We start from the raw sequence: 15,784 nt of genomic DNA, 5'->3' as shown, positions 1-15,784 counted from the left end.
CAGGCTAGAATAATGGGACATATCTAATCAGATGAAATGTAATAGTGATAAGTGGAGAGTTCTCTAATTAGGTTCAAAAGCTAACCTCCCAAGACCAGGATTGGGGAGTCCTAGCTAGATAATATTCATGTGAAAAAAGACCAGAGGGTATAAATGGACTGCATCCTCAATATGAGTCAGCTGTATGATATAGCAGCCAAAAGAAACCCCACTCTGGTCTCTGGCATTACTTGAAAAGCATAATGTCCCAAATGAGGGAGGTGATAGTGTTACCCTACTCTGCCCTGGTCAGACTACAGCTGGAGTGTGGAGTTCAGTCCTGCCCACCACATTTTAGGAAGGCATTGACAAGTCTGGATGGTGAAGACACTGGAAACACTATCATACAAAGATCGATTCAAAGCACAGAATGTTTCAACTGGAGAAAATATTTACAAAGGATGTGATAACTATCTTCAAGTATTTGAAGAGCTGTATTCAGAAAAGGAGCTGGACTACTCAGACTTGGCCCCAGAGGGCAAAAAATGGGTAGAGGTTGCAGGGGGACAAATTTCTTCTCTGTAGTGATTAGAGCTGTCCAGAGGTGGCATGTGCTGCCTCAGGAGAAAGGGAGCTCTCCATCACTGGAGGTCTTCAGGCAAGGGCTAGATGACCCTTTGTTAGGGGTCCCGTTCTAGAAGGGATTCCTACTTAGGTCTGGGTTGACTTAGATGGCCTCTCAGATCCCTATTAGCTCAGAGATTGTAGTATTCTGTTGTTATTCTATTGTTGTTGTTCAGTTGTTTTCAGTCGTGTCTGACTCTTCGTGACCCCATTTGGGGTGTTCTTGGCAGAGATACTGGAGTGGTTTGCCATTTCCTTCTCCAGTTCATTTTATAGATGAGGAACGGAGGCGGGCAGGGTGAAATGACTTGGCCAGGGTCACACAGCTGGCAAGTGTCCGAGGCCAGATTTGAACTCAGGAAGATGAGTCAGGAGGCCAGGCACTCTGTCCACTGAGGTACCACTTAGCTGCTCTTATGGTATTTTACCAGCCTCTTTATGGTGAAATGTAGTTGGAAAATCCCTGCATTTGGAGTCAGAGGTCCTGGTTTTCATTCCCAGGTTTTGTACTAGGTGGCATAGTGGATTGAACACTCGATATGGAATCAGGAAGACCTGAGTTTTAATCCCACCCCAAATGCTTATTAGCTGTGTGACCTGGGCAAGTCACTTAACCTCTCTGGGCCTTGGTTTGCTCATCTGTAAAATGAGGAAGTTGGACTTGATGGCCTCGAAAATCCTTTCTGGGGAGCTAGGTGGTGCTGCAGTGGATGGAGTGCTGGGCCTGGAGTCAGGAAGACTCATCTTCCTGAGTTCAAATCTGGCCTCAGACACTTATTACTGTGTGAGCCTGGGTAAGTCACTTCACCCTGTTTGCCTCAGTTTCCTCATCTGTAAAATAAGCAAGAGAAGGAGATGGCAAGGCACTTCAGTATCTCTGCCAAGAAAACCCCCAATGGGGTCACGGACGCAGTCAGACAGCTGAACCTTAAAGAGAACTAGGGAATTCCAAAAGGCACAAGTGAGGAGGTAGAACATTCTGAGAGGTAGAAGTAAGAGACGGAATGTCATGGTCATGGCAATGAGGCCAGATTATCTAGAACATAGAATGCATGGAAAAGAAGGAAAGTCACGTGAAATCAGTCTAGAAAGGTAGATTAGAGTCAGATTGTGAAAGGCTTTAGACGCCAAACAGAGGTGATTGGGAGTTGCTGAAGCTTCTTGAGCAGGAAAGTGACATGGTCAGACATGGGCTCTGTCTCTGTAAAATAATGGGGTTGCAGTAGATGATCTATAAATGCCTTCTCACCCAAAATGCTCAGCTCTCCCTTGTAGTAACTACATGTTCTTCCCTATATGGCTACTGTCTAGGGTGAGACATGTATGATGTAAGGTAGTATCCAGGTCTAGGCACCTCAAGACAGTGACCAAAGGGTTAGGAAATCATAAGGTCAGATAGTCCAAGTCTCTAAGGTTCAGGAGCGAGGGAAGGCATCCAGAATGGAGCAGGAACAAGGTGCCCAGAGTCCAAAGGATCCAAGTTAGTGGCCAAGAGATTGACCAGGTTGAGTAGGTTGACTGGCGTCAGGGCTCTGGTTATCATCATCAAAGTGGATGGCTTTCCTGGAATTTGTGGTCTCAGTGCCAGGGAGAGAGCCTCTTAAGCTATTGATCCAAAGACTGTCTGTTTTGGTCTTTTATCCTGGGGCAGCCAGGTTCTCCTAACCTTCCCTGCCCCACACAGCCAGTTTCTGTGGGCTTGCTTCTCTTAGGCCAGTAACTCTCACTGCCTGTAGTGATGTGTGAGGGTATGTCCTTGGGCCAGATTGGGGGTCCTACGGGGGAGTCCATTCTCTTCGGGACTCGGCAGATGGAGCCTGAGCTGTCTTCCTCCAAGTCATGAATAGGGGCTAGCCCCTGATATTTTTTCAGAACAGAAGAGAAAAAGCATCCCCAGGCAGGACTGTCCACGTACATGAGAGGGTGGGTCCTTGAAGTTTCTCTGGCTACATACTGCCCTTGGTTGTTTTAACTAGACACATGCCTAAACTCTATAATGCCCAACTTGGAGGCCATTTGAATTTCCACCATGAAAGGACACTACTTTCTCATGAGTGCTGGGAGAATTTTCATATGATGATAATATACTCTTAAAGATCCCTTCTCTGTTTGATTTAGGGCCGGAGGTGGTAGCAAGGGGTGGAGGGGATAGCTGGCTGTGCATGCTTGAATTAGCATGCCCAGAATAGGAACTCTTGGTGAGGGCAAATTGTACCAAGTGAATCCTCAACTTTTTATAGCCAATGACAATGATGTCGATGACCTCATCAGCACTGGACTGTCTGTCTATTTTCTGTGCCTTGTGAAGGGTCACCGACATTTATAAATGCCTGCTATATTGTGAATGTGAGACCAAGTTCCTTATGCACCAAAGGACTTTGTGCCTGGCAACAAGATGTTGGAAGCCAGAGACTTCCCTGCTCAGGACTGGAAATCATAATGAGTTTGTACAGAGGGAACTCTGAGCCAAGGGTGTACATATTGAGTAGTCCAAGGTACACGTGAAGGGGGGTGGCGGAGATGTCTTTGGTTAATGTCCAAAAAATGTCCAAATGAGGTGATGAACTGAATGGGAATAAAGAAAAAAAAATCCACATCTCTGTACCTGGCAGGGCCACTTCAGGGAAGATGTGTATTTAGGGAAAAGCAGGTTAATATGGCCAGTCTGTTTCTATAAATGGTACATTTGCATACTGCTGCAATATCATTTCAGTGTATCCTTTTTCTCAGAAAACAAGCAGTCCTTGTTTGGAGTAAAGGTAATGGATACAGTTCTGTGCCACTTACCAAGCAGCCTGGCTTTGCCCTGGGATTTGTTTCTCAAACTCGGGCTACCCAGACATTGTTAAGCCTGGGGTGGGATGACATCCAGAGCATGGCCAGACCCTGAGCAGTTTCCATGGGGAGCAGGACATCCCCTTCCCTGATTCTCCACCCAGAAAAGTATATCAAGTCTGTGTTATCCCCCTTGGGAGTGCCCGATACTGGTTGGAACTGCATGTGAGGAGAAGAATAGAGAGGCAGTAAAACCAAACCATGGAGACAGACAGCACTCTGGCTACTGATCTCAGGTCGCTGAGGTGTCTTTTCCCAGTAAGAGACAACAGCAATGTGCAGCGTGTGAGTTTAAGACTGGATTTCCAAGGTGTATTGGTGTGGATGATAGAAGTCCTGGGCACCACCACCCCCTAAACAACACACACACACACACACACACACACACACACACACACATACACACACCCCAAACAACAAGGAGACAAAAAACAAAACCCCCCTCCTCCCTCCCCATCACCCGCACCTTTTGGCCAGTTCTTCTGAATGTGCATGAATAGAAGGAGTTTTGTGAAAGATTTGCTTGGAGTGATGAAATAGGAAATCTAGAAGTTGCCCTGAAGGAAAGCTTTGTCCTGAGGAGGAGGAAAAGATGGAACCAGATAAGGTAACCCACTCCAGAGTTTGTAAATCAGCACTTTTGGTCAGGGTCCCTATGATCAAGGCTCCTGGGATGACAGCAATAATAAAGAAGAGGCTGAAGATTCCAGGCCTCTGTGGACTCTCTTGTTCTTTCTAGAGAAGATTTCCATCCCCTCATAAGACACTACGAACATCAAGAGGACCTGACCAGAAATGAGTGAAAGCCCTTTAAATCCAAAGGGTTTGCCTAGGCCTAAGCCACCCGTCCCTACTTAAAAAAGTAACTGCCGCCAATAGACCCTCTCCCTTTTGTTGGCTGGGCTGACTTAACCCTTCTACCCTAGCTCTGGCATTGCCCTCTCTATGTCTTAGACACCACCTGGGAACTTGAGGTGAAGGCCTCTTTGCTTCTGTCCTACTGGCTTCCCAGTGCCCAACCCAACGTGTCCAACTAATTCTCCCACACTGCCCATAGTGCGTAACTACTTGTGACCCATATCAGTGACCTTGAGATTTTGTTACCTTCTAACACTGGCTGGCTGGCCCAAATGCAACTTCTTTTAAAATGATCATCTAGACCTCAGTAAAAGGCCCACAATAGCTGCCTAGAAGGGAGAACAGACATATACTGTTGTTGTTTTTTTCCTTAAAGGCAAATGATGGGAGCATATAGAAGGTTGATCCTTCCTCAGTAGGGCATATCCTCTTGAACTATTTCATCAAGAGTAGAGAAAAACAAGCAGTGAGCCAGTGGAGGGCATGCTTTTGAAAGCCCACACTCTGTCTCTGTCGAAAGACTGACTGACTGGCTCATGCCAAGATTAGCCCCCCAGCTCTGGTCTCATTAGCACCATGCTCTAACTTGATTGGGGTATGGGATAATGAAAATATGAGCCCACACTAACCAGAGCATTATTAGAGTTCTGTGGCTTTAGCAAGTTACAAATAACTTGGAGAGGGACCAAACAAAGCTATCAGAATGGCTGGAAGGCTGCAAACTAGAGCCTCTGAGGAAAGAATGTGAGTTATTTAGCCTGCACAAGAGAAGGTAAAGATAACTCTTAAAAAATAGATACAGACTTATTGGCCAAATGGTGGGGAGCTGCTATTCTCTATTTCCACTGAAGGCCAGAGAGGGGAGAAAGGGCTTAAGGAGCAGCTGTGGAAATCCCAATTAGGCATTCGGAAAAAATTCCAAGTCTAGAGGTTGAGACACTACAAAACATTGTCTTGGGAGAGACTGGTAGACAGTAGGCTTGTTTTCTGTAGGCATTTTTTTCCCAAATGAAGTAGTCAGCTAACTATTTGGAATAGGTGTGGTCTTGACTGGCATCAGTGAAATGGATAAGATGATCTCCAATATTTGAGATATGTTTGGGTCCGGGATTATGCTGAGTGTGGGTGGAGGCTAGGGAGAGGCCCAACCAGGATGGTGTGGGTAAGATGTGCTCATGGACTCTCATCACTGCCAGACACTAAATGAGAGAGAAGAGGACTTGAAGGGATGGAAGGGAATTTCAATTCAATCAGATATTTTTGAAATGCCCATTTAATAAAGGACTGTACTAGGTGTGTGTGTGGGAGGGAATACAAAGACAGGAATGAAACAATCCTTTCCTTCAAGGAGCTTCCTTCTCTTAGGTAGGGGGCAAGGAGGACACAATGCTTACAAAGAAAAATAATAGCAAAGGATGTTCAGGTGAGGCACCAAGGAGTCACACAATCAGGAAGGGCTTCATGCAGGAGCTGGTGTCTGAGCTGAACCTTGCTGTTTCTTGATCAGGACAATAACGTCTGATCCATGGAACAGCAACTTGACAGACATGTGCATGATAGTTTCAAATCCTGCCTCAGACTCTTATTAGTTGTGTGAGCCTGGGCAAGTCACATGATTTGTCTCAGTTTACTCACCTGCAAAATGGTAATAATCGTAGTACCTCCCTCTTAAGAGTATTATGAGACTCAAATTAGATGGCATATATAAAGCCTTTTACAAACCTTAAAACACTATAGTCATGTTAGCTATTTTCTTTATTGTTCTCATTTTTAATTTGGAGGAGAGAAAGACTAGAAGCAAAGATTGCAATAGCCTAGGCCAGGGGTGGGGAACCTCATGCAGTCTTCTAGGTCTTTAGGTATGGTCTGAGTACAAGTTTTACAGAATAAATCCCCTAGGCTACAGGTGCTGAAGGTCTGAACTGAGGCAGTGGGTGGAGAGGAGAGGACAGAAGCAAGATACATTTTGGATCGGCAATTGATTGGATATAGGGAAGAGGATGTAAGGGAGAGGAAGGAGTCAAGGATGAGTCTAAGGTTGAGAACCCTGGTGACTGGAAGGATTGTGATACCCTGGATAGAAATTGGGAAGTTAGGCAGAAGGCTGGGTTGTGGGAGAAAGATAATGAGGTCTGTTTCTGATAAGTTGAGTTTGATGCCTACGGGGCACACAGGTGGAGATGTCCAGAAGGCACGTGGTGATGAGAGATTAGTGTCCAGCAGGGAGATAAGAGCTGAAAATATTAACGTGAGAGTCATCTATATAGAAATGATTATTGAAGCCATGGGAGTTGATGAGATAACCAGGAGAGGGGGTGAAGAGAGTTTAAACAAAAGTACTCTCCCAGGGTGCTTTGTGGGCACTCCAAGGTGATGGGATATATTTAGGTCAAAGAGTATATAAGCACAGCCCTGGGACCTCTTAATGCAATTTTGAGCTTTGCATGTAATCCTTAAAGCAAGTGCGAAGGGGAAAAATTGATAAATGAAATTATCCTAATTCTGTGCTTTCGAGGCCCTTTTGTAGAGCTGTTGTGAGGAAAGCACTTTGTCAACATTAAAGTTGGTGGTAGACTAGATGGACAGATGGCCTGAGCACTGCTCTGGTATCCTTGAAATATGGAAAGAACTAGAGGGCAGAATCAGCCCATTGAGTGGATGTTTTCTGAAAGATTTCTGGGAGAACCTGGACAAGATTCACAGAGGGTGAGAAGTCATAAAGAGGCTGTGATCTGTGGTCAACAGTGAGAACATCCATGCTAATGAAATCGTGGATCCATTTAAGTTTATTGTAAAGTGTTTTGAAAGACCTAAAATAGGATTACAGTTTAAAGCAGGGGTTCTTTACTTTTTTGTGTGTCACAGACCCCTTTGGCAGTTTCGTAAAATCTACACAGCCCTTCTCAGAATAATGCTTTTAAATAACTGAAGGGAATATTGAATTTCAGTTAGAGGTTAGTGAAAATAAAGATGCAATTTTTTCCCCATCAGAATTCGCTGATTCCAGGTTAAGAGTCCCTATTTCAAAGAGAAACAAGAGCAAGCCAGTCACCTAAGAGTAGAGAAAATCACTTTCAGGGTAAGGAGAATTTGTTTGAATTGATCTTGACCCTTGCCTGATGACCATAGTGAATTCTGGCTCCTCCTTTCAGCATGGTCATCTGTCCTTAACATGGTTCCTTAATAGAGGTGGCGGGAGAGAATCCTCCCTCACTCAGAGCCTACCTCATGACTTGCTCACCTGTTTGGGGGTCATGGCAACATGAGGCTTCTGCAAAGACATCGGAGACTGTGAGCAATGGCCCCAACAATGTCACTTGATTTTCTATGAGAATCTAGTGGATTGTGTGGGCCTTTTCAGGAGCACAGTTTAGTCAGCTGGTGGGTAGAAGCTTCTTTTGCTCACTCCAAGGAGATAAATGAACCGATTCAATTCAGGAATGCCTCAAATGCCTCTCTTTGGTTGAATGCTCATCTTTTTTCATTGATGTATGCCCCTCCCCACTCTGGGGCCACTTCATTCACAGGCTGGGGGCCCCAGAACATGGCTACTACTTTCCCTCCATGTTCAAGGGATCCCTGAGGGACTGGGTTTCTACTCCACCAGAGTGCTTCCCACTGATTATCAATTAGTAGCCTCAATTAACTTTTAGAAAAGGGTAATTCCTGAGAAAATATAGCAAGAGCAGTTGATACAAAACATTCCAGCCCTCCCTTCCTCCTGCCCACCCCATCATGAGGGTACAGTCTCCTCCTGAGAGAGTGGGTTAAGACTTCAAGTCCCATGACGCGCATATAGAGAACACATGAGATCCTTGTCTCTCCCTTTATAGGCTGTCAGCCACAACCACTTGTTCTCCAAGAGGACTGTGACACCAGGAAGGTGATGCTATGACTTGCAAATGAATCGGATTTAAGTGAGGCAGGGCCGTGCAAGGTCACCAGCCTCCCTTTCTCCTCCAGAGCCATCTGGGTCCAGTGGTGAGATATAGATCAGGATGACTGGAGATGGCTCTGATGCAGTGGGAGACCTTGGCCTTTTTAAGCTAAGGTCTTTCCCAGGTCTCAGTTTGCCTGAGGCACTGCACATTCAGTAATTAAGTCTAGGTAAGAAATGAGGCAAAGAATGGTCCCTTTTACCTAGTCAAAAAAAAAAATCGATCTGGGAGGGGAAGACCCTTAGGGTTTCTGGCTAAAATAGAAACAATTGCTATTTACACTTACTCTGAGCCATCAGGGCCCAAACAGTGACCAAGTGAGGCTTAGGCTGGGACCTAACGTAGGCCAATCAATGACAGCCAGAGTGATTTGGGTATAAGGCATGGTCCATAAAAAAGAAATCTAGCCCATAAATCCCAAGATATCTTGTGAGGTTTCAACAATCAAAATTCATATTCCTTTGGCCAGAGCAACCACAGGTAAAGATATGATACAGGATGTAGTTAGTGGGAGAGGAGGGAGGAAGAGAAGGAGGAGTGAGGGAAGGAAGGAAGAAAGGAAGAAAGGAGCTACACTGCCCAACTGGAACTGGCTGATTGGGTTCCCAGTGGGGCAGATGCTACTACCACTCACAAACAACAGCCACAACCACTACAGAATGAATGAATGAACAAACAAAAGAATGAATGAATGAATGAATGAATGAATGAATGAATGAATGACTGGTACTGGTCAGAAACAGTAGGACTTGTCTCCTAGGCCTTTAAGCCCACCTAGTTCTTCCAGAAATTTGAATGAAAGTGTCTGAGTCAGATGGGGTCAGCTGAATTTTCCAACTTCTGGTCTTTGCACTTTTCTTCTTTGAAATTGGTCATCATTACCAACTGGTAATGATGACCAATAATTTACTTAAATTACTTAATTCTAAATGAAGTAATTAATAAATTACTTAAATTGTAATAAATAAATTACTTAGTTGGTGAGCCAAATTAAAAAGGTCATATTATGAAGGGGTTGAAATGTCAATTTCTCCCAATAACCCGAGACCAAGGAAACCATTTGGGAATGGTTATTTGACCAGAAATCCCCAAATTATGCGTTGAAATCTGCTATTGAAATCATGAAGCTTTACTTCGTGCTGGCATGGCTACCACAAGCCCCTTTACTTCTTTATTGTTGGTTGGGCCTCGGGGGATAAGGGGGGCATACCTGGCAGCATTGGCCCCTCTCCTTCTCTGTTCCCCCAGAGTAACTACGTCAGTGCTTCCCTACTGTCCTGCCTCACAGAGGGGACAGCAGTACCCTGAGCCTCTGCTCAGTACCCTAACATTATAAGAACAGCCCTATCTGTTATGTTGAAGTCATCTAGCACTGCATGGGGTCAAATCCCTGGCAGCAGCAATGAGAGAAATGTTTGAGATGAGAAAATAGAAAATTTGAGAGGAAAAGCTTCCAGGAGCTAAAGTGGGAAGGGGAACACAAGAGGAAGAAATGAAAAGTGAGTGATAGGATAGAATAGAGCAAGACAAATTGTTAGGAACCTGCCTGCTCAGCCATCCTTGACAATATCGTAAGTTATCAACTGACATCCAGTTACCTTCTAGCTGTTTGGAAGGGAGGAGGAGGGAATGGGGAGAGGGAGAGTAGGGCTAGTGGTGGCAGCCGTAATAACCTGCCCCTTTCCTACTTGGCTCAGGGAGAACAATAGGTTTCAGGAAAGTGGGGCCCAATTCAAATCCTGTGATTGTGTTAAAACAGCAGTTTTCTCTTTGTTAAACGGGCTTTATCCTTTGGATTCAAAATGGACTTGCCCTCTTGAAAACTGTTGTTACAAACCTGGAGTGGAAAATATGCTGTATTTAGAGTCAGGGCACCTGGGTTTCAATTGTGACCCTGTCACTTAATGTTTCTGTGACTTTGGGTAAGTCACCTAACTCTCTGGACCTTGATTTTCTCCTCTGTAAACTGAAGAAGTTGGACATTGAGGTTTTCTATGATAATTTTCAAGCTTGAAATCTATCAATAGTAACTAGCCACTTTAGCTAGCATTTATATGGCTCTTTAAGGTTTACAAAGCACTTTACAAATATGATTTCATTTGATCCTCACAACAACCCTGGGAGAGGTAGGTGCTGTTATTTCCCCCATTTTACAGATGAGGAAACTGAGGCAGACAGGGGAAGTACTTTACTTGCCCTGGATCACACAGCTAGAAAGTGTTTGAGGCCAGATTCATTCAGACTCAAGTCTCCCTGACTCCAGGTCCAGTATTCTATCCACTGGGCTACCTAACTTTTGAAATATATGATCCTCCAACTTTCTGAATGAGCTCTCACAGCATGGAATGCAGAAAGGTGTTATGTTGCCTCCAGTTCTTTACTTAGGAAGAGGAGCATGTGACTTGAGTAGAACAGAAAGAGAAATAAGGGCTTGGGACACAGTTGTTCTAAGGTCACTTCTTCATGATTTAGCCCCTCACCACTCAAATTCCTGTTAAACTGGGGCATTTGCTTAAATGCCTTCTTTTTTTCATCATAGCCCTTTCTAGATCGGACCTAACCAACTCTTCTCCTGCTACTTTTTAACAAAGAAAAGCCTCTAATGAACAACCCAGTAACCTCATCTCACAGCATTTGCAACATTTTACACATTGTCTTCTAGGTCTCCAAGGAAATGAAGACAGTCCCTTTCTTATTTCTTCTCTAAGACCACACAATGCTCAGCTACAATTTAGTGGGTGTTTTCTTTTTATTTATATCATTGATTCTTCATTAGTTCATACAGTGAGTCACAAGCTTTTATTAAATGCTTGCTAAGCTCTGAGATACAACAAAGAGCAAAAACACAGTCCCTGACCTCAAGGAGCTTACATTCAAATGGGTCAGTAGGAAAAACACATGTAAATAACTACAAGATATGTACAGAGTAGATGGAAAGCCAGATAAGCTCTAGATAGACCCCTTATCCTCCTACCTTGTAACAAAGAAAAGCAGTCACACACAATGAAACAACACATGGAGCTGAGTCTTGAAGGAAACCGGAAGGCAGAAGGGAGGAGGGAAAACATTTTAGGTAGGGGGCAGCCAGTACAAAGGCATGAGAAGGAGAGATGTATCGTCTTTGAGGAATTGTAAATAGGCCAGCCAACCTACCTGGATTGTAGACGGATAGAGGGGAGGAAAGTGAAAGAAGACTAGGGAAGTAAGAAGCCAGGTTTTAAAATGCTTTCAATTCCAAGGTCTAAATTTCTCACGTGTGTTGTTTCTTACAGTACAAAAATATCCCGTAACGTTCACGTACCATAATTTGTTCAGCCCTTCCCCAATTAACATGCGCTCACTTCGTTTCCAGCATTAAAAAGTACAACTTTTAATATATTGCTATAAATGGAACCTCGCTTTCTGTCTTTGGTTTCCTTGGGGTTTGTGCCCAGCAGAGGGATCTTGGGGTCAAAGAGTATAAACAGTTAAGTGAGTTTTCTCAAATAATTTTAAATTGTTTTCCATGATGGTTAGACCAATGGACAGTTGCATCAACAGTGAATTATTTGTGCCCACAGCCCCTCCAGTGTTAAATATCTCTGATCTTTTGTTGTTTTCATTTGTGTCTCACTCTCCTTTCTCTTCCCTTGGAGAGCAGAGTGTCAGGCTTCAGCTAGGCTCTTCCACTCCTGTCTGGTGGCAGCATATGGGAGGCCTTTGGGTCTATGACAGGTATTGATTGATAATCTATTTCCATCTTCTCTTCAGGAAAGCTCATGTGTCTTATATCTTTAGGCTTACTGTTAAGGCCCAACTTACAGAAGTCATTTTGATGGATTTGTATGTTTCCCCAATACTCCATTGCTTGATAGTCCTGATTAAATCAGTCTCTGTCTCCTTCCCTCCCTTTTTCTCTCTCCCTCTCCTCTCCCCTCTCCTTTACTCCCTTTTTTCCTTTCCCTTCCCTCTCCCTCACACCCCCAATGGATTTGAGGTATTCCTATTTCACTATCAAAATAGGCGTAGGGGGATGGGATATATGAAGACTAGAAGATCAAAGGAGAAGATTAAAATGGAAGAAAGACAGGCAGGTTAGCGTACTACAAAATTAAAATGGAAGTCAGGGAACCTGGCTTCACCACTAACTGTCTGTGTGAGCACAGATTCTAGATTCAGAGGCTCTATGTTCAAATTATGCATCTGATCTTACTCCTTTTGTGACCCTTGACATGTCACTAACCTCTATGGGCCTCAACTTCCTCCTGTGTAAAAAGGTGAACTCGGGGGTCCCTTTCTGCTCTAGAGCTAGCATTCTGAGGCCTTTAATAAGGCCATTCCCTTGTCTGAGCCTCACTATCATCTTCTATGAAATGAAGGAGTTAAACTAGGTAATCTCAAAGACCTCTTCCAGCTTGGGCATTCTAGAATTCAACAGAAATTGTCATACTTAAACCAAGTGGTACAGTGGAATCAGAAGATCAGGGTGTAAATATTGACTCTGCTTTTTATTACCTATGTGACCTTGGTCAGGTCCCCTAATTTCCCAAGGCCTTAATTTCCTCATCTGTAAAACCAGGGGATTGGGCTAAATTGCCTCAGAGGCCCCTTCTACCTCTCGCTATGACCCTGGGATTCATCTCTCAAGTGCTTCCCCTTGATGCTATATTTCTGCTGAAACCAGAAAGTTCTAGGTTATAAACTTGAGAGCCCTACTCTGGATCCACCCATGAGAGGACGAGCACAGCCCTGAGCAGCCTTTCCTTCAAAGTGATTGAAGCTGTCTGTCTTCTCATTAACCTAAATCAGGCAAGTGGCACAGGGGAAGGTCCCTCCAAATGTCATCAGGAGTAAGCATTCACCATTACCTATATATCTGAAGTGGTCCCATTTCTGATATGATTGGAGCTCCTTTGTAAGGGTCCACCATAATAAGGGCCCCTTTGTTCCTTTCATTCAGTTGTTCTTTTTGAATAGAAACTTTGCTCTGCAAAGAAGCTTTCTCTTTAGCAAAACTATTTTTTCAGATGAAGTTAGCACAATATGATGGACGAGCACTGTCACCTCATTAAAATGGGGTCCTGGAACATCATGTGTGGGAGATATTCTCAAAATAAGTAGCCTTTAGGGACATGGTGAGCCCATTGCTTGGCATTCAGACATACTAGCAACCACCTTGGGAGTTCACCTGCCCTGTTGGGAAACAAGCATTTATTTATTAAGCACCTACTACGTGCCAGGCATTGTGCTGAGCACTTTACAAACATTATCTCTTTCATCCTGACAACAATCCTGAGACGTAGGGGATATCATCACTCCCATTTTACATTTGAGGAACATAACACAGGCATCAGTTAAATGCCTTGTCCAATTCATACAGCTAGGAAATGTCTAAGGCTGGATTTGAATAATCATCAACCATGTATGACCTGGTAGAATGGGCGGATGAAAACAAGTTGTTCCAATGGCTATGAAGGTGGCTGAAACAGGCACTGTGGAATGCTTAGAGCTTGGTCAGACGTCGAAGATGCCGAGGTCATCCACTGTACCCTGGGCCATTGCCAGTGGTCTTGACTTTTGTCTGGCCACTAGACTTGGATGACTCTGGAAGAGACAATGAGGCTGACGACTTTGTGCAGCTCTGCCTCACTGAAATCCAATTCACCCACAAGTCAAGACACCACCCTGTGATGTCAGTGGTCTTCTTTGAGCACAAAGGATGAGCAACAGTGCCTGGGAAGCAGAGAAGCTTAGCATCTTTAGCAAAGGCAGAGGCCTTTGATCTCTCATGAGAATCGAGGTGGCATAGTGAGGTGGAGTCTCATGGAGACAAAAGACTATCCCCGTCAGCACTGAATGCATCGTTTATGACCTCTGTGATCTTGAATAAGTAATTTTGCCTTCTTGTGCCTTGGTTCCTTTACCTGTAAAATAGACATATTAAAGTGAACTACTTATGTCACAGGGTGTTTGGGGTCATCAGAGGAGCTAATGGATGTAAACCACTTTGTAATCATAAAACATTATGTACAGGAGAGTCAATATAATAGATAGAGGACCAGCCTTGGAATCAGGACCTCCTGAATTCAGGTCCTGCTTCTGACACATGAGTCATATCACCACTCAGTGTCCCTAGGAAACTTTAAGAAAATAAGTTGCAGAATAGTGGCTGTTCTGCATTATTGAAGGGAATTTTCATTTCAGAAATTCCCTTTCCTGATGAAATCATAGGTCCAGACTTTGGGGGTGGGGGGAAGTAAGTTGTTATTGTCAGAGGCCATTAAAGAAATATAACCAAAAGAAGACCTGAGTTCAAACGTGACCTCAGACACTAGCTGTGTGGCCCTGAATAAGTCGTTTTACCCTGTTTGCCTCAGTTTTCTCATCTGTAAAATGAGCTGGAGAAGGATATGGCAAACCACCCCAGTATCTTTGCCAAAACACCAAATGAGGTCACAAAGAGTCAGACATGACTGAAACAACTGAACAACAACTGCCAGAAGTAATACCAGCTACAGAATTCCGCCCAAATTGGTGGAGTGGCACATCTTTTCTATTTTCTGTAGAGAACATTTAATCTCCCACCTCCATGCCTTTGTACAGGCTATTTTCTCATGCCTGGAAAACTGTTCTTCCTCTTCACTTCAGTTTCTTGGCATCTCTAGCTCTCTTCAAGGATGAGCTCACGTACTACATGGGGCCCTTCTGGATTCTTCCTTCCTAGAGCCTCCCTGACCAAATGCATATTATTTTGTACCTACTTTGTCTATATTTTGTACTTATTTAGCTGTTTCCTTTTCCTTCATGAGGACAGGGACCAATGCATATTTTTCTTTTTATCCCAAGTATCTCGCATTGTGCCTGGAACAAAGCAGATGTGCTCAAATGGAGCTAAATACTCGGCTACTTCTGGAACCCTGATTTCCTCAGTTGAGTTGCTTCTCTGTACTCTTCCTCTTCATTCTGTGCACTTCTAGTCTATATCTTTCCATGAGTCTCTCATAGGGGATCTCCTAGTGCTGGAAATCCTCTACTGCTTCTTTTAACATCTATGGAGAGGCAGTGTTGACATGGTGGAGAGAACATTGGCTTCAGAATCAACCAGGAAAGACCTGGCATTTAATCCTCCCTCTAATAGAGTTGTATGTCCACGGGTAATTTATTTAATGTCTCTGAGCCTCAGTTTCTTTTTCTATAAAATGAGGATAATATCTGTAATAATCATCACACAGATCCATCAGGAAGATCAAGTGAGACACTATAAGTGAAGTGCTGTGCAAAACTTAAAGTGTCAGCTATGAACATCGTGGGGAACACCTTTGTTACTCTCAGGCTATCTTTCTCTTGCCTCTTGTTCTAGCCACACGATCAGCTCACCTCCTTTCCCAGTCCTCGGACACATAACACTTACTAGCTGTGTGACCCTGGGCAAGTCACTTAACCCCATTGCCTAGCCCCCCAAAAAAGAAGACATACATACACACACACACACACACACACACACACACACACCCCGGAGGATTAATTTGATGGTCTGGTGGTCCATCTGAATTTTATAGATCTTCTTAGAG

The sequence above is a fragment of the Phascolarctos cinereus genome, unplaced genomic scaffold, assembly GCF_003287225.1.
Source record: "Phascolarctos cinereus isolate Bilbo 61053 unplaced genomic scaffold, phaCin_HiC Scaffold_8;HRSCAF=390, whole genome shotgun sequence".
In the NCBI taxonomy this organism is placed as follows: Eukaryota; Metazoa; Chordata; class Mammalia; order Diprotodontia; family Phascolarctidae; genus Phascolarctos; species Phascolarctos cinereus.
This window is presented reverse-complemented; position numbering follows the sequence as displayed.